Source organism: Castanea sativa, chromosome 4 (assembly GCF_040712315.1).
Source record: "Castanea sativa cultivar Marrone di Chiusa Pesio chromosome 4, ASM4071231v1".
In the NCBI taxonomy this organism is placed as follows: domain Eukaryota; kingdom Viridiplantae; phylum Streptophyta; class Magnoliopsida; order Fagales; family Fagaceae; genus Castanea; species Castanea sativa.
Genome location: NC_134016.1, coordinates 20,095,104 through 20,121,562, shown reverse-complemented (window position 1 = coordinate 20,121,562; position 26,459 = coordinate 20,095,104). Strand labels below are relative to the sequence as shown.

At 35.0% G+C, this 26,459-nt stretch overlaps 2 long non-coding RNA genes across 2 annotated transcripts; both read right to left on the bottom strand.

Annotated features, from left to right (window-relative positions):
• Positions 1–8,365: 8,365 nt before the first annotated feature.
• LOC142630295 (uncharacterized) lies at positions 8,366–16,428 on the bottom strand. Its single transcript, XR_012843272.1, has 3 exons — positions 16,337–16,428; positions 9,666–9,717; positions 8,366–8,605 (listed from the first exon to the last, which is right to left on the bottom strand). It is a non-coding gene; the product is annotated as an uncharacterized LOC142630295 (long non-coding RNA).
• Positions 16,429–22,219: 5,791 nt separating this feature from the next.
• LOC142630296 (uncharacterized) lies at positions 22,220–23,716 on the bottom strand. The gene is made up of 4 exons (XR_012843273.1): positions 23,623–23,716; positions 23,450–23,546; positions 23,295–23,354; positions 22,220–22,300 (listed from the first exon to the last, which is right to left on the bottom strand). It is a non-coding gene; the product is annotated as an uncharacterized LOC142630296 (long non-coding RNA).
• Between the last annotated feature and the right edge of the window lie 2,743 nt (positions 23,717–26,459).

Sequence of the window (26,459 nt, the reverse complement as noted above, 5' to 3'; positions counted from 1 at the left end):
GAACTCACGATTATCAAAGCATTTGAATGTAGGAGCATATAATCATCAAATTGTCCAAATGTATGAGCACGAAGTTATCAAATCATGTGAACATAGAAATGTATGATCATTAAAGCATGTGTACATAGAAAAGTGTGAATTTCAAAAGATTTGAACATGAAAGCCGGTGATCATCTAAGCAAGCAAACATGAGAGCATATGATCGTCAAAGCAAGTACACATATGAGCACAAGATCAATAAAGCATGCGAACATACAAGCACATGAGCATTTAAACCCCAAAGTACACATGCATCTTACCGTTCAATAACCTTAGGATTTAAGCACAATCATCAAAACATGTGAGTGCCTGAGCATTCCCCTACGTGAACGTTTCAGTCTCCATACGTATAGATGTATCGTCGATCAAGTGTGTTCACATATGGTTAAAAAATAAATCTTATGAAGGAGTAGCACTTAATTTATATATAGCATTTAAGCATGAGAAAATACAAGCATTTGATCATAAAAGCATATAATCATGAGATCATCAGAGCATAAAGCATACGAGAATTTAAGAATCCAAGTACACATACCTCAAATCTACCAATCACCTCAACATTTAGTGTTTATAAGCATACGATCATCGAAATATGTGAACATCAATGCTAGTGAGCATAGGAGTATGTGATCATCAATGTAAGTAGACATGTGAGCATTTTATCATCTTTACAAAGGCAAATGTGAGTAGTTTATCGACAAAGCATGTCAACATTCAAGCATGTGATCATGATATCATACATGCATATGAGTATTTAAGCACCCTAGTACACATACCTCTAATCTCACAATCATCTCATGATTCAAGAAAAATCATCAATGCATTTGAGCATACAAACTTCCCACTACACAATCACTTTAGTCTTCAAGCCAATTGACATTTCATCATCCATGTGCATGCACATGTGTGGATATCGAACATGTGGATATCAATGCGAGTGAGCATTAAAGCATGTAAACATGGAAGCACTCTATCGTCTGGCATGTGAACTAAAATGTATGTGATCAACAAAGCATGTTAACATAGGAGAATCCAATCATAAAAGTGTCCAAGCATACGAGCATCAAGGCATATAGGCAGGAGAACACGCTCTCGTCAATCCATATAGACATAGGAGAATATGATCATCAAAGCATGTGAACTGAAGGAAAAATTCTGGTTTTGTATCTCATACAAAACACATAGCGGAAGCAACAAACAATGATCTATTTCATTCATGGTTGATAACGTGCACTATGTAAATTTCAGAATTTAAGAACAAGATGGCGTACCTTGGTGTGGAGAAATTCAAAACAAAGATTAGAAGCACTTGGGAACACTTTTAATCTTCACTCCAATTCCACTTTACGCCCAAGATGTGTGGTCTCTCAAGTAAGGGGAGAATGAAAGTGTGTCTCACACTTGAATCACACACCGTTTATTATTTTACGCCTAATAAAAAATCCTATGTATGTTTCTCCCTTTATAACTAAACCATTATCTAATTAGAGCAAATGGCCTTTTAGGCCTTTAAAATTGGGCTTTCGTGTGTGGCTTGGAGTGGGACCAAAACGTTTGGACCAATAAGACACTAGCTCCAATGGGTCTTGGGCTTTTCCATAAAACTCTTGACAAGTCCAAAGTTACCATTAATTATATTCTAAAATACTCACTATATAAATATAATTGCACTCTAGGCCTTATTGCATAAATTATATCCCAAGACTTTATTATACACGTAACCCCTTCATAAAATATTCGTAGTAACTCAAAGTCATAATCAATGTAGATTGCCACTTTGTAAATTACTACATCTTATCCTTTTGTAGGAGAATGGAATTAAAGTTATTCAGTGGATTTGTGAAATCCAATTTCATAAAGCTACATACTTTAGTAATTTCTTACTAAAGTGGCTATGATGAAGTTAAAAAAGACCAACCCATTAAATTTAAGTCTCAATTGGAGCAGGGAATCATTTTATATCTCCATTAAGAGACTAGTTGAATTCCATCTTGAGGATATAGCCTGCACATCAGTTAGTATTTTTGGCATAACTTTAGGCTCAGATGTCCAATTGAGATGATTCAAGTTGGGCTGGAAATTTAACTTAAAGGACTACAACTTTGATAGTTTACCAAAAGTCCGAATTCTGACGTTAAGAATGGGCCAAAATTGTCGGTTAAGTGAGATTTATTATTCATCTGGAATTTTCCCCAAACGGGAATTCAACTTGTAATAGGATTCTTTGACCTATTTAAAGGCTCTTTAGGGCATAAACATATCAACTAGAAGTCTCCAGGGCTTCCATGATCATAGACAAATCATCTTAGTTGATACATTATAGTTTTCTTCCATGACAGTTAGTTTTATTTTATTTGTCTAGTTTAATGTTTAGTTTTTTATTCTTGTGTTTTATTTTAATTATTATGAGTAGCTAAATTTATAATACAATGAAACCTTGTTAAGACTATATGAGTAATGTCTCATGTGATTTGATTTTACCCACATTAGTTGTTAGATAATTATTTAAATTGTTCTTGCTTCATATCAATTGACTAAGATGAGATTCTAGATATAGTTCAATCATGTTTTTCTAATGATCATAGGATTTGTCTTAATTAATTGAATGCTTGGTTTATTAATTCTTGATTATGAAATTGGATATCGCTTGTGATTTATCGGTCAATGGATACAATTTATGATTTGATTTTTAGAATTAGATATGATCTTGTGATTTGTTTGGCTATAGATACAATTGATGATTTGATCAACAAAGCATGTGATGCGAAGAAGAACATGCTTTTGATTTTTAAAATAAAGATTTTAATGAGAATATTTTCCATGATAGCAAGATTGATTTCTAGATTATCATGTAGTAGTTGGGAAAAATTAATGATCATAAATATATGCTGATATGACTTACAAGGCGGATTCCAAAACCTTAATTCTTTTCCCTTGATTGTTTACATCTTTTTATTGCTTTATATATTTGCTTAGTTTAACTATTTGCTTAATTTGATTATTTGCTTAGTTTATTTAATTTTAAAACAACCAATTTTTATTAAACTAGATTAAGATTAATTTGGTTAAGATTTAATTAATTTTCCTACGTTCATTCAAGTCCCTGTGGGTTCGACCTCGTTCTTATCAAACTATACTTTGATACGGTTCGTACACTTGCGAGTATTTTAAAATTTCACAACAATACCTTACCATATCAGGAATCAAATTTTTGACTTAAAAAGCATTAAATGCACCTAAAAACAAGGAAAAAAGCTTTTAAAAAAAACGTTCTAAATAATAAAAGCCCTAAATTCAGGTAGATTTGGTCTGAAATAACAACTCCAGAATAGGAAAAAATCTCCATTAACTGATATAGAGCTGGAAAGTCAAACAGCCATAAATCACTCCCAATTAAGCCAGATCAGCCCTCAATAGCTTTGATTAAATTTATTGCGCCTTCATCTTCCTTTGGGCCAAGCTTGGAATGTCCTACATTAGAATCAACCCAAATCTCTTTAATCAGCCCATTAAGTGATTCTTTGATTTTCTTGGATCTTGCTCTTGTAATAGGCCCAACTGGAACATGCAATGGATCCTTGAATACTTGTTGATTCTCATCAACATGTGAACATACAAGCAAATGAGCATTTAAGCCTCAAAATACACATACATCTTACCGTTCAATTACCTTTGGATTTAAGCACAATCATCGAAGCATATGGGTGTCCGTGCATCAAACTACATGAACGTTTCTGTCTCCATGTGTATAGATATATCGTCAATCAAGTGTGTGCACATGTGGTTTAAAAATAAATCTTATGAACGAGTGACTCTTAATTTATATGTAAACATTTAAGCATTAGAAAAAACAAGCATTTGATCATAAGAGCATACAATCAAGTGATCATTAGAGCAAAAAGCACATGTGAATTTAAGACCCCAAGAACACATACCTCAAATCTTCCGATCAACTCAACATTGAAGCAAAATCGTCAAAGTGTTTGAGCGTACAAAGTTCCAACTACATGATCACTTATGCATCCAAGCCTATACAAATATTAGCATCCAAGTGTGTGCACATGTGCGTGAATATAATACGAGTTAATTGAAGGAAAAAATTCTGGTTTTGCATCTCATGCAAAACCCACAGCGGAAGCGACGAACAAGGATCTATTTCATTCATGATTGATAACATGCACTACATAAATTTCAGAATTTAAGAACAAGATAGCGTACCTTGATGTGGAGAAATTCAAAACAAATATTAGAAGCACTTGGGAACACTTTTAATCTTCACTCCAATTCCACTTTACGCCCAAGATGTGTGGTCTCTCAATCAGTTTTTCAAAGAGAGAATGAAAGTGTGTCTCATCTAATAAAAATTATGTATGTTTCTCCCTTTATAACTAACTAATTCTCTAATTGGGCTGGCCTATTGGGCCTTTCCAATTGGGCTTTAATGTGTGGCTTGGAGTGGGACCAAAAGGGACCAATAAGACACTAGCTCCAATGGGCCTTGGACTTTTCCGTCAACTCTTGACAAGTCCAAAGTTACCATTAATTATATTTAATACCACTATATAAATATAATTGCACTCTAGGCCTTATTAATAAATTATATCCCAAGACTTTATTATACACGTAACCCCTTCATAAAATATTCGTAGTAACACAAAGTCATAAATGTAGACTGCCACTTTGTAAATTACTACATCTTATCCTTGAGTACCCGGTTTAATTCTTTAAAGTTATTCATTATATATTTATGAAATTCAATTTCATAAATATATACTTTAGTAATTTCTTACTAAAGTGGTTAGGCCTAACTTTCTGAATAACTGAACCCATTAAACTTATCTCAAGGGAATACTTTATATCTCTATCAAGAGACTATGAATTCCATCTTGAGAATATATGTTCCATCAACACTAAATGTGGCTGCCCAACATACTGAGGTTTTGACCGTCACTTCAGATCTCACTCCTGATATATCAAAGCAACCTACACTTCATGATCAGGTCCATTATTCTCTCAGGATTAAGAGTTCATGCAAATAGAAGTCGTGAGATTTATTATTCATTTGACAGTCATTAGGAGAATAATAAATCTCACAGCGGTCCTGTTCAATATGTTTTAACTCTTAAAACATATCAACATATCAACTAGAAGTCTCCACTTCCATGATCAAGACAAATCATCTTAGTTGACACGTTATAGTCTTCGCAGATGAAATGCCCAATTTCATCACCGACTACGAACTATTAATTCTGAGTTTACAAAGAACTTGTGATTTACATCTTCTGTGACTTTTCACATAAATCACATACAATGCATCTCATGGACTATATGATAATGTCCCATATTCATGTTACCATTATTTTGGATAATAATAAAATAACTTTATCAATCACAATATTAAGTCATACATCATGTCATACATAATGTCATACATAATATCATACATAGCATCATACAATAGGATTTAAGGGCACTAATCCTAACATTAATATCAACACTTGTGAGCATGCGATTAGTAAAGCATTTGAATGTAGAAGCACATAATCATCTAATCATCCAAATGTGTGGGCATAAAATTATAAAAGCAAGTGGGTATGTAATCGTTAAACCATGTAGGCATGAGAGCATATGACAATTGAAACATGTGATCGTCAAAGAAATATGTTAACATAGGAGCATCTAATCATAGAAGTGTCCGAGCATATGAGCATTAAGGCATATAGGCATATGTACAAGTTCTCTTCAAAGCATGTAAACATAGTAGCATACGATTATCAAAGCATGTTAACATAGAAATGTATGATCATCAAAACATATGTACATAGAGGTATGTGAATTTCAAAAGATGTGAACATAAAAGGATGTGATCATCTAAGCAAGTAGACATGAGAGCATTTGAGCGTCAATGCAAGTACACATGTGAGCACGAGAGCAACAAAGCATGTGAAATACATGCACATGAGCATTTAAATAGTAAAGTACACATACATCTTACCGTTCAATTACCTTAGGATCTTAGCACAATCATCACAGCACGTGTGTGCCCAAGAATCCAATTACATGAACGTTTCAGTCTCCAAGTGCATAGATATATCGCCGATCAAGTGCGTTCACATGTGGTAAAAATTAAATCTTTTGAAGGAGTGACACTTAATTTATACGTAGCATTTAAGCATTAAAGAATACAAGCATTTAATCCTGAGAGCATACAATCATGTAATCATTAAAGCTTAAAGCATATGAGAATTTATGAAACCAAGTACACATACCTCAAATCTACCAATCACCTTAGCATTCAAGCGAAATCATCAAAGGATTTTAGCGTACGAATGTCCAACTTCATGATCACTTAAGCCTTCAAGCCTATAAACATATTAGCAACCAAGTGTGTGAACATGTGCGTGGATATCATACATGTGAATATCAATGCATGTAAGCATAGGATTATCAAAGCATATGAATGTAGGAGTATATAATCATCAAATCGTCGAAACGTATGAGCATTAAATTATAAAAGCAAGTGGGCATGTAATCGTTAATGCATGCAGGCATGGGAGCATATGACCATTTAAACATGTGATCATCAAAGAAATATGTTAACATAGGAGTATCCAATCATAGAAGTGCCCAAGCATAGGAGCATTAAGGCATGTAGGCATGTGGATAAGTTATCTTGAAAGCATGTAGACATAGTAGCATACATTTATCAAAGCATGTGAACATAGAAATGTATGATCCTCAGAGCATGTGTACATAGAAGTGTGTGAATTTCAAAAGATGTGAACATAAAAGCACTTAATCATCCAAGCAAGTAGACATGAGAGCATATGATCGTCAAAGCAAGTACACGTGCGAGCACGAGTTCAACAAAGAATGTGAACATACAAGCACATGAGCATTCAAACCTCAAAGTACACATACATTTTACCATTCATTTACCTTAGGATTTGAGCACAATAGCATATAGAAATAAATCTTTTGAAGGTGTGACACTTAATTTATATGTAGCATTTAAGCATGAGAGAATACAAGCATTTGATCATGAAAGCATGCAATCATTTGATCATTAGAGCTTAAAGCATATGAGAATTTAAGAACCATAATACACATACCTTAAATCTACTGATCACCTCAGCATTCAAGCAAAATCATCAAAGCATTTGAGCTTACGAACGTCCAACTACATAATCACTTATGCCTCCAAGCCTATACACATATTAGCATCCAAGTGTGTGCACATGTGCGTGGATATCATACAAGTGAATATCAACACTTGTGAGCATGCGATTATCAAAGCATTTGATTATAGGAGCATATAATCATCTAATCATCCAAACGTATGGGCATAAAATTATAAAAGCAAATGGGCATGTTATCGTTAAACCATGTAGGCATGGGAGAACATGACCATTGAAACATGTGATCATCAAAGATGTATGTTAACATAGGAGCATCCAATCATAGAAGTGTCCGAGCATATGACAATTAAGGCATATAGGCATATGTACAAGTTCTCTTTAAAGCATGTAGACATAGTAGCATACGATTATCAAAGCATGTGAACATAGAAATGTATGATCATCAACGCAAGTGTACATAGAAATATGTGAATTTCGAAAGATTTGAACATGAAAGCATGTGATCATCTAAGTAAGTAGACATGAGAGCATATGATCATCAAAGGAAGTACACATGCGAGCGCGAGATCAACAAAGCATGTGAACATACAAGCACATGAGCATTCAAACCTCAAAGTACACATACATCTTACCGTTCATTTACCTTAGGATTTGAGCACAATCATCAAAGCATGTGTGTGCCCGAGCATCCAACTACATGAACGTTTTAGTCTCCATGCGTATAGATGTATCATCGATCAAGTGTTTTCACATGTGGTTAAAAAATAAATCTTATGAAGGAGTAACACTTAATTTATGTGTAGCATTTAAGCATGAGAGAATACAATCATTTGATCATAAGAGCATACAATCATGTTATCATTAGAGCATAAAACATATCAGAATTTAAGAATCCAAGTACACATACATCAAATCTACCAATCACCTCAGCATTCATTTCTTATGAATATCATATGAGTGAATATCAATCCTTGTGAGCATGCGATTATCAAAGCCTTTGAACATAGAAGCATATTGTCACGCCCCAAACCCCAAGGGGTCCAAAGCATGCGAAAGACGTCTCAACTACCTGTAAATTTTTCCTTTTTTGACAATTCAATCCACATAAATCCTATCAAGTACCAACATCAATAATTATCATAATAATTGCATTGAATATGCTCTCAAAGTAATTTAGAGCTCTAAGCATTAATTACAAGGACCATTGGCCACAAAAGAATAGAGGTCTAAATAAATAATTACATATCAACAGCTTGTCCCATCAGTGGGAATAAAGTCACAACCACTACAATATACAAACGAATGAGTCAAGCCTATTCTAAGATGTACATCATCTAATGTCTCCATTACCAAGTTCAGCCTCCATCAATAGTTAGTCTAACTACTGTTAGCCACCAATAAAGCTGTCTCAAAAATTGTTGCCTGCTCTGAAAAGTTTATAAAAATAATAGAATGAGACAGAGCCCAGTAAGTAGCATAATTAATGGGGGTGGGGGATATGCAAGTTTCATCTTTAATAATAATAATATGACAAGAATGATTAAGTAATGAAACACAAAGTTTCTCAAAGTAAATACCTTGAAACTATATACCATAATCTACAATCTGTGAGCACTAACAATATAATTTTCCAAGCCATAAAATCTAACATACGGTAAATTATTACAAATATACCACTCTACCACATAGACCGGTCAGGGGATCCACCCATTCACAACTGGCATGGTGTTGTCCTCTCTGGTATGCAGACTCTTGACCCATGGACAGCAGCCTCACCCATACCCTCATGGTTTTTCTCTCTCCACATGCGCAGCAGAGAGAGCGCGTCAAATAGGACCTCTCTTGCATGTGGTCTCTTGGCCCCATGGACAGCAGCCTCACCCACACACAATCAAGGAACCTCTTCCCTCTATGGGCAGCAGGGAAGAACGCGTCATCCAAAGTGAAAGGGCACTAACCTGGATTTGATTCTGTTGTCACAAAGACTACGAAAACTAAATCGGGTGATCACCGAGAAATCACACATGGCATGGTGTTAAAACCACATAAAGCTCACAGTATACATTTCCTTCCAAATACAGTTTCTATCCAGGTAGTTTCAGAAAGTCCATAAATAATCTAACTTCCACAAAGTTTGTAAGGTCTTCAACTTCATTCTTGTCAAAAAGATTTTTTATCAATTTCCCAAATAATAGGACAAGATACACATCTTTAGATTTTCCAATAAACCATAAAAATCCATAATTTCCTTATCAAAGATTAAATAAAAGATGCTCATATTTTTCATGTCAACAATTCATGCATTTCCCCAAATGCAATACCAAATATGATGCATTTTCATATATAATAATATATAATAGGATCACAACACTACACTTTTAAGAAAACATATATCCATATATAATTTTCCAAAATGTGTTTGACCCAAAAACATCATTTATGAAACATGGTTAATTTCCAAAAATATCCCATTAAGAAGCTACTTACCTCGCAACCACAAAAGCCTAACTCTCCAAGCTCCAAGGAGATTAGCTAGAACCTAAACAATATCAAGTAAACCTATCACAATAAGTATAGAGCTTGAAATTGTATCTAGCTACAATTTAGGATTTGCCAAATAAGCGCTTAAGTAGGTAAGACTAGTATTTAACCTCATCAATAATAATATATACCACTTTCCAAAGTTTCTCAACAAATTGATTCACAAGGCTTCAACTCCAATTTATAAAGTTAACCCATTTAATATCATCTCCAACATTATGACTAGCTTCCATAAAATTTACACTACATTATTAAGAGACCTGTAAAAGAAAAATCAAAATATCCTTCAAGACAAGAAATTTAGGACTTCAACTAACTCCAAATAAACCTAATGGCAATAAAAAAATTAAATTTACCGACCATCACATGTCATAACTTAAAACCCCTAAATTTTCCTGTTGGGGTTTATGCCCTAAAAATCCAATTTATTGGCATGTCATAAATAATTAAATTGTTTAGTTATATGAGACTATTTATAAATGAACTAATGGGACATTATCATAGTCCATGAGATGCATTGTATGTGATTTATGTGATTTAGTCACAGAAGATGTAAATCACAAGTTCCTTGTAAACTCAAAATGTAGTTCGTAGTCGGTGATGAAATTAGGTGTTTCATCTATGAAGACTATAACACATCAACTAAGATTATTTGTCTTGATCATGGAAGTGGAGACTTCTAGTTTATGTGTCGATGTGTCTTAAGAGTTAGGACATATTGAACTGGACCGCTGTGAGATTAATTATTCAATCAACAATTGTCATCTGAATAATTAATCTCACGACTTCTAATTTCATAGACTTTTAATCCTGAGAGGGTAGTGAACCCGATCATGAAATGTAGGTTACTTTGATATATCAGGAGTGAGATCTAATATTCATGTTTAAAACCTCAGTATGTTGGGTAACCACACGTAGTGTTGAGGGAACACATATTCTCAAGATGGAATCCATAATCTCTTTTTATAGAGACACGAAATATCCCCTTGAGATAAGTTTAATGGGAAATAGTTATTCAATGCGCCCACTTTAGTAAGGAGTTACTAAAACTTATATTTATTGAAATTGGATTTCAATAAATGTGAATAACTAAAAGATTAAATCAGATACTCAAGGATAAAATAGTTGTTTACAAAGTGGCAGTTTATTATGACTTTGTTCACTGTGGATATTTCATGGACGGGTCAAATGATATTATTAGAGTTTTATTAATAAGGCCTAGAGTGCAATTATATTTATATAATGGTATTAAATATAATTAATTGTAACTTTGGACTTGTCAAGAGTTGACAAAAAAGCCCAAGACCCATTGGAGCTTGTGTCTTATTGGTCCCACTCCAAGCCACACACTAAAGCCCAATTGCAAAGGCCCAATAGGCCAGCCCAATTAGATAATTAGTTTGTTATAAAGGGAGAAACATACAGAATTTTTTATTAGAAAAATGAGAGATATCATTGTGAAATGGTGTGTATGTGTGAGTGAAGCCACTCAATTATTCTCCCTTGGAAACTGATTGAGAGGCCACACTTCTTAGGCGTAAAGTGGAATTGGAGTGAAGATTAAAAGTGTTCCCAAGTACTTCTAATATTTTGTTTTGAATTTCACCGCACCAAGGTACGCTATCTTGTTCTTAAATTTTGAAACTTACATTGTGCATGTTATCAATCATGAATGAAATAGATCTATGTTTGTTGCTTCCGCTGTGTGTTTTGTATGAGATACAAAATCAGATTTTCCAACATTTTCACCATACATAAATCTTAAGTAGTCATTTTTAGCACAAATTATATATCCACTCATCAAATAATTCCACCAATACAAAACCCATACATAAAAACACATAAATATCACTTCCAATGCTCATAAATCACATGGATATCATTATTAAAGCTTAGATAAAAATAACCTCAAGCAAAAGTGTAAAACCCACCAAAAAGATTAGAAATTTTTATCTCAAATAAAAGATGTGAAGGTGCTTATGGGTTCACAAGAATTTTTCCAGTGATCTTGCCGGAAAAATGATGGTGGAAATAGTGATAGGGAGGTACCGGCGGGAGAGTTTGAGGAAGTGGAGAGGAGTGTTCTACCGAAAATGAAAAAGAAGAAAAGAAAGAAAGGAAAATAAGAAGGGATGGCCGGCCAAGTGATGGAGTGATAATGTGAGATGAGTGGTGGGTAGTGAATGAGTAGGTGGGGCACGTGTGGTCCCAAAAATATCTCACCTTACACCTTTTTTGTTTTTTAACAGGATGGGACGTTACACATATAATCATTAAATCATCCAAACGTATGAGCATGAAATTATACAAGCAAGTGGGCATGTTATCGTTAAAGCATGTAGGCATAGGAGCATATGACCATCAAAACATGTGATCATCAAAGAAGCATGTTAACATAGGAGCATCCAATCATAGAAGTGCCCAAGCACATGAGCATTAAGGCCTATAGCCAAGTGGACAACTTCTTTTCAAAGCAAGTAGACATACCTCTAAGCATACGATCATCAAAGCATGTAAACATAAAAGTATATGAATCTCAAAAGATGTGAATATAAAAGCATATGAATCTCAAAAGATGTGAACATAAAAACATGTAATCATTTAAGCAAATAGACATATTAGCAAATGATCATCAAAGCAAGTACACATGTGAGCATATGATCAACCAAGCATTGAACATACAAGCAAGTGAGCATTTTAGCATCCAAGTACACATACAACTTACCATCCCATCACTTGAGGAATTAAGCACTATCGTCAAAGCATGTGTGTGCCCGAGCATCCAACTACATGAGCATTTCAGTCTCTAAGCATATAGATATATCGTGATTCAAGTAGTGCAAGTGCTTAAAAAATAAATCTTATGATGGAGTGACACTTAATTTATATGTAAGCATTTAAGCATGAGAGTGTACAAGCATTTGATCTTGAGAGAATACTAGAATGTCATCATTAGAGCATACAAGCATATGAGCATTTAAGAACCAATGTTCACATACCTCAAATCTACCAATCACCTAAGCATTCAAGCAAAATCGTTAAAATGTTTGAGCGCATGAACGTCAAACTACATGATCACCTAAGCCTCCAAGCCTATAAATATATTAACATCCAAGTGTGTGTACATGTGTGTGGATATCATACAAGTGAATATCAATGTTTGTGAGCATGCAATTATAAAAGCATTTTAACATGGTATCATGTAATCATCAAATTTCCAAGCATATGAGCATGAAGTTATACAAGCAAGTGGGGATTTGATCATTAAAGTATGTAGGCATAGGAGTATATGATCATCAAATCATGTGAGAATCAAAGAATTGAACATCAAAGCATCTAAAACATTGGAGAATTTGATCGCCATATGAGCATGTAGACATGAGAGCATTTGATCGTCAAAGCAAGTATACATGTGAGCATATTATCAACAATGCATGAGAACATAAAAGCATTTGATCATGAGATCAAACAAGAATGTGATCGTGAGAGCATACAAGAATATGAGCATTTAAGTACCCCAATACACATACCTCTAATCTCTCAATCTTCTCAGCATTCAAGCGCAATCATCAAAGCATTTAAGCACACATATGTTCGACAATTCGATCACTTATGTCTCCAAGCCTACAGACATTTCATGATCATTGTGTGTGCATGTGTGTGATCATCAAACATATGAATATAAATGCATGTCAACATGCAATCATCAAAGCATTTGTACATATGATCAAGTAATCATCAAAGCATCCAAGCATCTGAAATGGGAACACACGATCATTGAACATGTGAACATCAAAGCATGTGCTCATGTGATCATCAAAGCAAGTGAACATGTGAGCATTTTATCATCAAAGCAATGACAAATATGAGTAGGTGATGAACAAAGCGTGTGAATATACAAGCTGTTAGAATCAGTGCCCTTAAATCCTATTATATGATGCTATGTATGACATTATGTATGACTTAATGTTGTATTAGTAAAGTTGTTTTATTATAATCTAAAATAATAGTAACATGAATATTGGACATTAGCATATAGTCCATGAGATGCATAGTATGTGATTTATGTGATTTAGTCATAAAAGATATAAGTCACAAGTTCTTTGTAAACTCAGAATTTTAGTTCGTAGTCAGTGATGAAATTGGGCATTTCATCTGCGAAGACTATAACATATCAACTAAGATTATTTGTCTTAATCATGGAAGTGGAGACTTCTAGTTGGTATGTTGATATGTTTTAAGAGTTAAGACATATTGAACTGGACTACTATGAGATTTATTGTTCTCCTAACGACTTTTAAATGAATAATAATTCTCATGACTTATATTTACATGAACTCTTAATCCTAAGAGCATAATGGACCTGATCATGAAGTATAAGTTGCTTTGATATATTAGGAGTGAGATCTATAGTAATAGTCAAAACCTCAGTATATTAGGCAGCCACATTTAATGTTAATGGAACATATATTCTCAAGATGGAATTCATAGTCTCTTAACGGAGATACAAAATATTCCTTTGAGATAAGTTTAATGGGTTTGTTATTTAGAATGTTAGGCCTAACTACTTTAATAAATAGTTACTAAAGTATATATTTATGAAATTGGATTTCATAAATATATGATGAATAACTTAAAAGATTAAACCGGGTACTCAAGGATTAAGATGTAGTAATCTACAAAGTGACAGTCTACATTTATGACTTGTATTACTATGAATATTTTATGAAGGGGTTGCATGTATAATAAAGTCTTGGGATACAATTTATAAATAAAGGCCTAGAGTGCAACTATGTTTATATAGTAGTATTAAATATAGTTAATGGTAACTTTGGACTTGTCAAAAGTTGACAGAAAAACTCAAGGCCCATTGGAGCTAGTGTCATATTGGTCCCACTCCAAGCCACATACTAAAGCCCAATTGGAAAGGCCCAAAAGGCTAGCCTAATTAAGATAATCAGTTATAAGGAGAGAAACATACAGAATTTTAATGTATAAAAAAGAGAGAGACATCATTGTGAAATTGTGTGTATATGAGAATAAGACACTCTATCATTCTCCCTTGGAAACTGATTGAGAGACCACACTTCTTGGGCGTAAAGTGGAATTTGAGTGAAAATTAAAAGTGTTCCTAAGTACTTCTGATTTTGGTTTTGATTTTCACCACACCAAGGTATGCTCTCTTGTTCTTGAATTCTGAAATTTGCATAGTACATGTTAACAATTGCGAATGAAGTAGATCCATTAATTTTCCACTGCATATGTTTTGTATGCGATACAAACATATATTTTTCCATCACAAGTATGTGATCATCAAAGCATACATGCATATGAGTGTTTAAGCACCCAAGTACACATACCTCTAATCTCCAAATCATCTCAGCATTCAAGCAAAATCATCAACGCATTTGAATGTACAAGCATCCTACTACATGAGCACTATAGCCTTCTAGCCAATAGACATTCCATCATCCAAGTGTGTGCACGTTTGTGGATATCAAACATGTGACTAGTAATGCATGTGAGCACGCAATATTCGAAGCATTTCAAAATAGGAGTAGGTAATCATCAAAGCGTCTAAGCATATGAGCTTGAAGGCGTACATGCAAATGGTCACGTGGTCATCAAAGCATGTAAATATGGAAGCACTTTATGATCATCAAAGCATGTGAACAAAAAAGCATGTGATCATTCAAGTGTGCGCACATGTGGTTAAAAAATAAATCATATGGAGTGATAATTTATATGTAAGCATTTAAGAATGAGAGTATACAACCATTTGATCATGAGTGCACACATGTGAGCACTTGATCAACAAAGCATTGAACATACAAACACATGAGCATTTAAACATCCAAGTACACACATACATCTTACTGTCCAATCACCTTAGGATTTAAGCATGATCATCAAATCGAGCGAGTGCCCGACCATCCTACTACATGATCGTTTCAGTCTCCAAGAATATAGATATATCGTCATTCAAGTGTGTGCACATATGGTTAAAAAATAAATCTTATGAAGGAATGACACTTAATTTATATGTAAGCATTAAGCATGAGTATACAAGCATTTGATTTTGAGGGCATACAAGCATGTGATCATTAGAGCATACAAGCATTTGAGCATTTAAGAACCCAAGTACACATACCTCAAATCTACCAATCAACACAGCATTAAAAAAAAACCGTCAAAGCTTTTGAGCTCACAAAACGTCTAACCACATGATCACTTTAGCCTCCAAGCCTATAAATATATTAGCATCCAAGTGTGTGCACATGTTTGTGGACATCATAGCAGTGAATATCAATGCTTGTGAGCATGCGATTATCAAGGCATTTGAATGTAGGAGCATGTAATCATCAAATCGTCCAAGTGTATAAGCATGAATTTATATAGGTAAATGCGAATGTGATTGTTAAAGCATGTAAGCGTGGGAGAATATAATCATTGATGCATATGTAGACACGTGAGCATGTGATTATCGAAGCAAATACACGTGTACATGTTATCAAAAAAGCATGAGAACATACAAACATTTGATCATGAGCTTAAGCAATAATGTGATCGTGAGAGCATAAAAGCATATGAGCATTTAAGCACCCTAGTACACATACCTCTAATCTCCCAATCTCCTAAGCACTCAAGCACAATCGTCGAATCATTTGAGTGCATCTACGTCCGATAACACGATCACTTACACCTCCAAGCCTATAGACATTTCATGATCATCGTGTGTGCACATTGTGTGTGGATATCAAACATGTGAATATCAATGTATGTGAGCATGTAATCACCAAAGCATGAGCAAGTAATCATCAAAGCATCCAAGCATATGGGAATAATGGCATACAGGTAAGTGGGCATGTGATCATCAAAGCATATAGACATAGGAGCATATGATCATCGAAATATGTGAACATCAAAGCATGGGAGTATATGAGCATGTGATCATCAATGCAAGTAGACATGTGAGCATTTTATCAACACAACAAAGACAAATGTGAGTAGGTTATCAACAAAGCATGTGAACATACGAACATGTGATCATGAAAGCATACATGCATATGAGCATTTAAGCACCTTAGTACACATACCTCTAAGCTCCCAATCAAATCAGCATTCAAGCATAAGAGCTCGAAGGCATATAGGTAAGTGGGCATGTGATCATCAAATCATGTAGACATGGAAGCAATCTATCAACGTGGCTTATGAACTTAGATGCATGTGATCAACAAATCATGTTAACAAAGGAGCATCCAATCATAAAAGTGTCTAAGCATATGAGCATCAAGGTGTATAGGCAAATGGACATGTTCTCATCAAAGCATATAGACATAGGAGCAAACGATCATCAAAGCATATGAGTGCCCAAGCATCCAACTACATGAGCATATCAACTTCAAAGCATATAGATTTATCATCATTCAAGTGTGTGCACATGTGGTTAAAAAATAAATCTTACAAAGGAGTGACACTTAATTTAAATGTGAGCATTTAAGCATGAGAGTGTACAAGTATTTAAGCATGAGAGCATATAAGCATGTGATCACTAGAGCATACGAGCATTTAAGAACCCAAGTACACATACCTTTAATCTTGCAATCACCTTAGCATTCAAGCAAAATCGTCAAAGCTTCCGAGCGCACGAACGTCCAACTACCTGATCACTTAAGCCTCCAAGCTTATAGACATATTAGTATCCAAGTGTGCGCACATGTGTGTGGATAGTAAACATGTGAATATCAATTCTAATGAGCATGAAAATATCAAAGCATTTGAACATAGGCGCATGTAATCATCAAAGCATCCAAGCATATGCATGTGAAGTTATACAAGAAAGTAGACATGTGATCGTCAAAGAATGTAGGCATGTGAGCATACGATCATCGAAGCACGTGATCATCAAAGAATTTGAACATCAAAGGATCTAAACATCGGAGCATGTGATCACCAAAGCAAGTAGACATATGAGTATGTGATCATCAAAGCAAGTACACATGTGGGCATATTATCAACAAAGCATGAGAACATTTGCATTTGATCATGAGAGCATGCAAGTATATAAGCATTTAAGCACCCAAGTATACATACCTCTAATCTCCCAATCAACTTTGCATTCGAGCACAATTGTTAATGCATTTGAGTGCACGAACGCCCAACTACACGATCACTTAAGCCTCCAAGCCTATAGACATATCATCATCCAAGTGTGTGCATATGTATATGGATATCAAACATATGAATATCAATGTATGTGAGCATGGGAGCACGTCATAATCAAAGTATATGAGTATGGGGTCATGTCATCACCAAATCTTGTTATCATGGGAGTATGTAATCATCAAGAGCATGTGAGCATTCCAACCTATAAGCATTCAAGCATGTGAGCAATCAAGCATGTCAGCAACCAAGCATGTCAGCAACCAAGCCTGTCATCGTGGGAGCCTACGATCATCGTAGCATGTAAAAATGTGAGCAACTAAGCATGTAAGAACTAATGAGCATTAGCACGCACGTGCATCAAAATGGATGAGCACATCAGTCTCCAAAAATATAAATATATTGATATCCAAGTGTCTGCACATATGGATACAAAAAAAGGATTGATGCTTATTGAGAATTAATGAATAAATTTTATGAAGGAGTGACACTTAATTTAACTTATGAGCATTTAAGCATGAGAGTATACAAACATGTTAGCATGAGAGCATACAAGCATGTGATCATAGTGCAAACAAGCATATGAGCATTTAAGCACCCAAGTACACATACCTCTTACCGTCCAATCACCTCAAAATTCAAGCACAATTGTCAAGGCATTTGAGCACATGAATGTCCAATCGCATGATCAATTATACCTCTAAGCATATAGACTCATCATCATCCAAATGTGTGCAAATATGTGTGGATATCAAACATGTGAATATCAATGCATGTGAACATGAGAACATGAGAACATGGGACCATGGGATTATCAAAGCATGGGAGCATGTGAGCATGGGAGAATGTGATCATCACTTAAAAATAGACGAAGGAGTCACCACCTAGTTATCGGTCCAAGAACTAAAACATGACTCCATGAAGATCTACCTACCAGACTAGGTCTGGAGTTAGGATGTAGGATGGGAAGAGGTTAGGCACCCTAATCTTACCTAGCCATAGCCATCTTTCAAATATCATAGCTTGATAATGGTCAAGTGGTGTCTATCTTATGGGTCTATGTGAATCCACGCATACATCTAAGCCCTAGTGTTCCTCTACGGATCATGTGAAACAAATAAAATAGAAAGCAGAAAAAGGATCATGTGGAAGAAAATCAAGCATGTGAAGGTCAACAAAAGAGAGCACACAAGTATGTGTGTATGGGAGCACACAAGCATGTGCACATGAGAGCATACTAGCATATTAGCATACAAGCATGTAAGAATATGGGAGCATGTAATCATCAAAGCATGTTCACGTAGGAGCATATCATTATTAAAGCATGTAGATATGTGAGCATTTAATAATCAAAGCATGAGAGCATGTGATCATCAAAACATGTAGACATGTGAGAATTTAATAACCAACCATATTTTATTACTTACCAAATTCCATCCCCAATTTTATATCAAATTAATTTCCAAAAGAAAATCTTTTAACATTGAAAGTATTTATTACTTGCTTTCCAAAACCTCATCTTTGAAATAGTTGACAAAAGATTTAATTCTCATTGATTAGAAAAGATTTCCTCTTTAAATGCCCATTCAAGACTTCCCTTAAATTGATCGATCGACTTTAAATTTGAATTCAAATCTTCAAGACCAATGTACAAGGAAAGTATTATGCATGTCAACCATATAAAAAAAGGGAAGAAAATAAATCATGCAATCACAGTTTAATCAAGTCATTGATTACCCAATTAAATGCAAGAATTTATTTCCAAACTCCATGGGGACTATTTAGCTATGTATGTCCAGACACGAGGTTAAATTAGAAAACAGTGCAAGTAAGAATACATTGGCTGCCATGTTTAGATATAAAAGGAAACAAAATATTATCATGTAATAAAGGAAACTAATAACACTTGTATCAATCCAAGAATTACTAAATCACCTTAGCATGCAGGACCATATTCAATGCCATTCAAAAATAAAAGGTTTATTGTAAAGCTAGGCTACAAATACCAAATAAAATTTTCAATCAAACCAAAATCACCATTTCTACAACCTCCACTGCCAGTACTATGCGCTCTACTAACTTCATAAAAGTTGAGATTTCAACAAAGGGTGATAATTCTCAAGGACAAAACTTAGGTACAGTATCTTAGATGATGTTTCTTAAGTTCCCCTTTTAAGATTTAGCCATGTGGCTATTTAATTAAAAAATACACTTTCATCTCATAAAAAAAAATCCACATGGCAGAATCTTAAGAATGGAACTTAAAGAACAACACCTAAGTACTGTACGTAAGTCTTACCCTTCTCATAAACCCCGCTAAACAATTAAAACCCATTTTGATTATTTCTTTTAGGGTCAAATCAATAGCTATGCTTTGAGGAAGTTTCTTCTCAATTAAGTTTTAAGACAAACAGAGTGTAGCATAAATTCAAAATTCAATGATTGAGAGAAACACATTACTATCTAGGGTGGGATTTTTAAAGTACTAGCTAACTAGTTACTACACACTATTTGACCTACACAATTGAATATTCCTCAAAAAAAAAAAACATCAAATTATAGAATTTAGAGAGCAAAAATATTGAAGAACCTACCTGTAATTGTGAAGGCTTAGGATCTTCTCCAAAAATGTCATGCAGCGTATTGATGTCAATGGACAAGTCCTCGTCGTCGCTACCATCACCAAAAAAAAAAACACAATCATAATCAATGGTAGAGAAATCACCACATGGTCAGAATTCCGACCCGTCATTGGCTATCAACAAGATCTAAGAAAAGAAATTAAGTCATAATACCTCATTTAGCCAAGTCCACATGCATAAGCTTCAATTGGAAACAAATTCATGATGGAAAACATTCTAATCGTTCACTTTAATTTCCATGCCTATTCATCATACCTCATTTAACCATTTGATTCTAAATGAGACTCTACGAGGAAATATTCAAAGCACCAAAATATGCAATATCTCATACGCAATAAATTCTAATCTATTGTACATCAACGAATTCAAGTAACATGCTAGAGAAAAGTAAATCAAAAGCCACAACTGTCACGCTCAACATCAAATTTCACTTACAACTAACCATAAGAGGGGTTTTAAAAAATCAACCTGATTTCATGACCAGTAAAAATAGAAATTTAAAAACAAAGGAATTTTTTAACAAGATAAGGTGTCAAATCGAAACTGTAAAGAAAACAAATGCAATCTGAAACCTTAGTGGAAGTCACTACACAATTTGTAATCTATCCATCTGCATCCTAAAATGTGCATCATTTTTACTTATAGTAAGTAAAACTAGGTTTTAGTTTTATAAAACTAGTATAATGATCAAGAGACTATATCTTCTTTGACAATTTTTTATTAAAAGCAACAAGGCTTTCCCAAAACATAACAGAAAACATGTTCATATATACAAGAAAAATTTAGAAAGATTCGCCTTCATTGAGAAATTGGATAACCCAGCTTTGATTCAAAATCAAGTACCTACTCACATTCTGACCCAGCTTTTCCTTTTTTTTAAGGCAAGATCATGCACAACAACCTACATATAGGTTCCAAAACAACCAAAAGCAAAATGAGAATAACTATTGGGGCAACAAATAAGTGATACATCAACTTCATAAGGTAAGAGAGACTGCTCATAAGAGATCATGAAAATCGTTTACATGAGATTTAACTTACTATAGAGCACATAAACTCAAAACAATCTTAGGAACTCAGCTCAAAAACTTTTGGGCATATCAAGAAAAATGCATAACAAGAATAATGCAAATAATAAACAAACTACTAACATGAATATGGTACAAAAGCACAACAATTTTCACCACAGAACTACTTAAAGAACGTATAATAGCGTTGCAAAACAGAGAAGTGCTAAACAAACTCCAAGCCATTCCAGTCAACCAATTTTAACACAAACTAGTTCCTCACCTTAACTACACAAAGGAAACCACCTTGCATGATATACTACAACAAAACCTAATGATCTGACTCATACACTACAACAAAACCAATTCTATTAGGTTACAACTAATCCTAATCAAATTAAAAATAAATTCTAAGCCACTTATTGGGTCTATTATTATTGTAAATTCAATTGGGTCTATTACTATTGTAAATTCTATTATTATTAGTCACTGTTCCTATTACTATTATGCACAATAAAGTTTTGAATCTTAAAAATGTCGCCGGAATATTTTCTGTTGCAAGCACAAAATTATTTACAGCTATTTGCCAGAACAATTAACTTCTTTTTCCCTAGATGGATAAACTTTATCACCATACAGGAAGTGAAACACAATAAATAAATAAATAAAAGCAGTTGTTACCTTCTTCAATGGTTTCAACTCCAGGAAGAACCTTTGCAAGACTCTCTGGCCCCAACATTTTAGTGAACGAATTATACTGGTGGACATCCTGCAACTTTATTATGTTACGAAGAGCAGAGTCAAGAGGAAATAAGAAGTACAAATTAATTGAAAAAACAGGATTGACACCTGATCTTCAAACACCACACATTTTTTTGAAAAGGAAGTACAAATTAATTAAATGTTGCATATTACATTTTAAACAAAGTTGATCAAATCTGATTAAGTTGAAATGGGAATAGGATCCTCTCCATCTCAAATGAATCGATTTCATGGTTAAGATTTTAAGCATTACAAATCTAAAGATGTCTCTAGTGCCATCATCATGTATACCTGTTACATACAACAAATACAATATGAACACTAAAATGGACTATCTCCATTCCACTAGAAATTGAGAGGAACCTAGCTCATTCAAATGATAGTGTTCTTAGGGAAAATTCTTAGGTTGAGGAGTATAGCATGGCTCCAGTTATATGTTTTTGACCCTCTAGGAGTTCATTAATGTTCATTGACTGCAAACAAAACATATGTATTATATGAGAACACCATACTAAGATAAACCCTGAATCCACCCACCGCCATCCACCTTTGCACTACATGGATATAATGGCTCAAAGAAAAGAACTGAAATATAAATAAAACAGAAAGACCGCATGACTAGAGTGTAGAGAAGAAAACGTGTAGATACTATTCCCCGAACAAAATGAATCAAGCATCGCAATGGGAACATAAATTTTGACCATGAAAGAGTACACTTTAGCTGCCCTGTATAAAATATCAGGAGTGATATAAACATGATTCAGATATAGTTGAATTAGGGACAGATTTACTAACCAAAGTAAAGAACTGATTTAATATTGTTAATAGAAAATGTTAGACAGAAAATAACAAGTTGGCAATGCAAATACATATTTAAGCTTTTCTTTCTTGGTATGTAAACACATACATATCAGCCAAGAACAATTATCGCAGAAATAAAGAGATCTAGAAAAAAGTTAGGGAACTGAGCACATTGCATTGAAGGGAATGTCATAAGTTACCTTCTGAGCTTTGTCGTCTTTTTCAAGGCTATTTTTCTTCTTAAGCTTCTCCAAAGACTTCTGGATTAACATTAGAAAAGCAACATGAAACCATTCAAATATAACATACAACCAATGAAAAAAAAAAGAAAAAGACTACAAACTAGTTTACCCACCGGTTTGATGACAAGGCTGTCATCCTTATCAAGAGTGACCTTTGCCTGCACGGTCTTTCTCAAAGCACACCTTCTCGCATTCTTCAAGTGTCATATTCTGTAAGAAAACCAAGCGATCAATTTAACTTTCAATTGACAAGATGATAACAATTTGAAATGAATGATATCCTTACCTTCTCTTCATCATCATCATCACCAGCATCTTTGGCCATATTTTCAGAATTATCTTGAGCTTTAAGCTTCCCTTGTTTGTGCTCAGCATCTTTAGGTTCTTTTGGTAGTCACAGAAATATCCCTATTATATACAAGAATAAAAGAAATAAATAAAAATCAGAATATAAAAGTCTACATATCAATAGAGCAATTCAGCTGGACCTGGCAATGGCTTCTTGCCTCAAAAAACTTCAACCAGTGATTAGGGCTTCTTTCTCGTTGATCAGTTCGCCTCCGCTCTATTGAAGGGTCTCCATTCCTACGGTGGTTTTGTCAACGAACGCGTCTCGGGCTGGATTGACTAACTTAACCCTTAAGGGGGCCTTGCCATAGTTGGGTGCTCTGCTTTAGTGTGATTGACAAAGGCTAGGCTAGGTTTGGTAATACCCAAAACAAATTAAAAGAGATCGGGGTCGAAAATTGGCAAGGAACTTTTTCCCCCCAAAAAAAAGGGCAGCTGCAGTCGAACTCTAATTCTGGAAATAAGTCGGGGCCCTTTTACCAAGTCTACCGAATAGAAGATGATAGAGGGCCAACTATCGTTGCGTTGCCCAAGACGGTGCCGTCTCACTTCGAGTTCCTTCCTTTATAGTAAAATCTGATAATACATTTTGGCGATCTTACCTACCAAATAAAAGGCCTGCTAGGTGATCGAAACCGCTCAGGTCAGTGAGGACTCACTCACTCACCTACTCCTTATCTATCTAATAGTTTCTTCTATCTACAGAATTCAAAAGGCGACCCGCCGCGCCGAGCTATAAGATAAGAGACAGCTATTGTACTACTTGACTAGTAAGAAAAAGCTTACATAAAAACTGGAAGACTCTTGTATGTACGGTAACCCTCTCTTCCGCTATTGGTGGACTGTTGCACAGAAAGGCCAACAGAAGCAACCTTTCTTAGCGTGCTTTTCAAGCGCTTAGCTTCTGCTAGCGGCAGGCGGCAAGGCCATAAAGTAAGTTCAGTCGGAAGCCTAAGCCAAGAAAAGAAGGTACGAACGAAGTGACGGGCCCCTTTAGAGATAGGGTAGGGGGGCGGCTTTCTTGTGGTAGTAATTGCGAGCATCTCTCCTGGTCTCTTAGCGTGCAGGGTGTGCTTGCATGCCGCTTTAGGCACATCTCTCTTTCTTAGTTTCACGCTGGCCTAATGAATGAAAGTTAGTCTTTTAGTAAGCGTATATAAGCAACTGTTTAGTGTATAAGCAATTCTTTAGTGGCCACACCGAAAGGTACGTACGGTGGAGGTTGGTTGAAGATGATGTTACGCGGCATTCAGAACCATCCTTGAAGTGAATGAATTAGAAAGAACAAAGAAGTAAGGAAATGAGACGACTCTTTCTTGAACTATATCATAAACAGATCTTCCCCTTCACACCAATCACGAGTTTTTCTTCATTCCTCTCGTATATCGTCGTAACGCCCTTAATGCTAGGTATTGAAAAAGACTTTTCATGTCATTCCCATTTAGGTCCGATTCGGATCCCTCCGTTGTTTTCTTTTCCTCCCGCACCTTTTCCTTGAAATGAGAAAGAAGATGGTACACTCGAATCGTATTATTTAAGTGCTTATTTCTTGCCAAAGATCCTACTTCTACAATTGGTAGGTCATCGGGTTATTCAAATAAGTTGTGTTTTCCGTGGTTTTCCCATGTTACAACTTCCGTACCAATTCGGTCGATCCGGAATGGATCGGTTAAACATTCCATTAGGGAGCCTAGTCTTGACTCTTTTGTGTGGTATTCATTCTCGTTCGGCTCTTGGAATCACATCCGGCAGTGGTTGGAACAGCTTGCAAAATCCAACCACTTCACCTACTTCATTGCCCCCAACCGTTTCTTGTACCTCTATTGAAACAGAATGGTTTCATGTTCCTTTATTGATTGGTTATTCCTCTCTGTTTGTATCTCTTTTTCCAATTTTGGTCTCGATTAGTTTACAAGATTGAATGGCCAATTCTCCTCCGGACCCTCGATTCGATTGTTTTCCAAGAATGTTGAGCCGGGTATGTAAGCCATGTATCTTGGAGGAACTTCAAAGATTATATATCGGTTTCATGTATCGGTTTTTTGCACCCTGTTTAGGTCTTGCAGCTATTAATAATATATATAAAAAAATGGATTATTATATAATATTTAGAACAAAATTCTTTTTTTATTTAGAAAACAGATTATATATATGTCCAATCTCTAGTGGTGATGGAACCAACCAAGATGTATGTCGTCCAACCCGACCTCAGACTCTTTCTTCCCGACCTATTTGACTCTCTAGCCGCAGTTATTTAGGTGGTATCCCAAGATTGAAGAGCTCGAATTCCTCCCGGGAACACACGAAACAAAGATATGAACTAGGTAAATAGAAATGGAAAAAAGATGTTTCCAATTCATCAAAATCAAAAGCTTTTTCTACATCTATATGATCTAAAAAAGTAGATCGATATTGCCCATATAATGGAAGTAGATCTTGGTCCATGGAGTCCCAAGAAGGTAAGAACTCTAACCTGTCCGATGCTTCTTCGGCCAAATACGATATACAAGTGGGACCTGCACTATGAGCAAGCTGTGCGAAAAACCGCTTCTTTTTTCCGGTTTCGCAACAACTTGGGCGAAATGGGGTTCTACTGGGAAACCATGGATTTTTTAGTTTTCTCCATTGGTTACTGGTCGAGCCACTGGAATGGAATGAGATAAGAATCTCTGGAGATCTTTCTACTCCACTTACTCGTAACAGGCTTTCCTTCTGTAGAAGACTTCTTCCAAATGGCATAATTGTCTGATTTATTCCTCGATCTTCTTTAAAGAC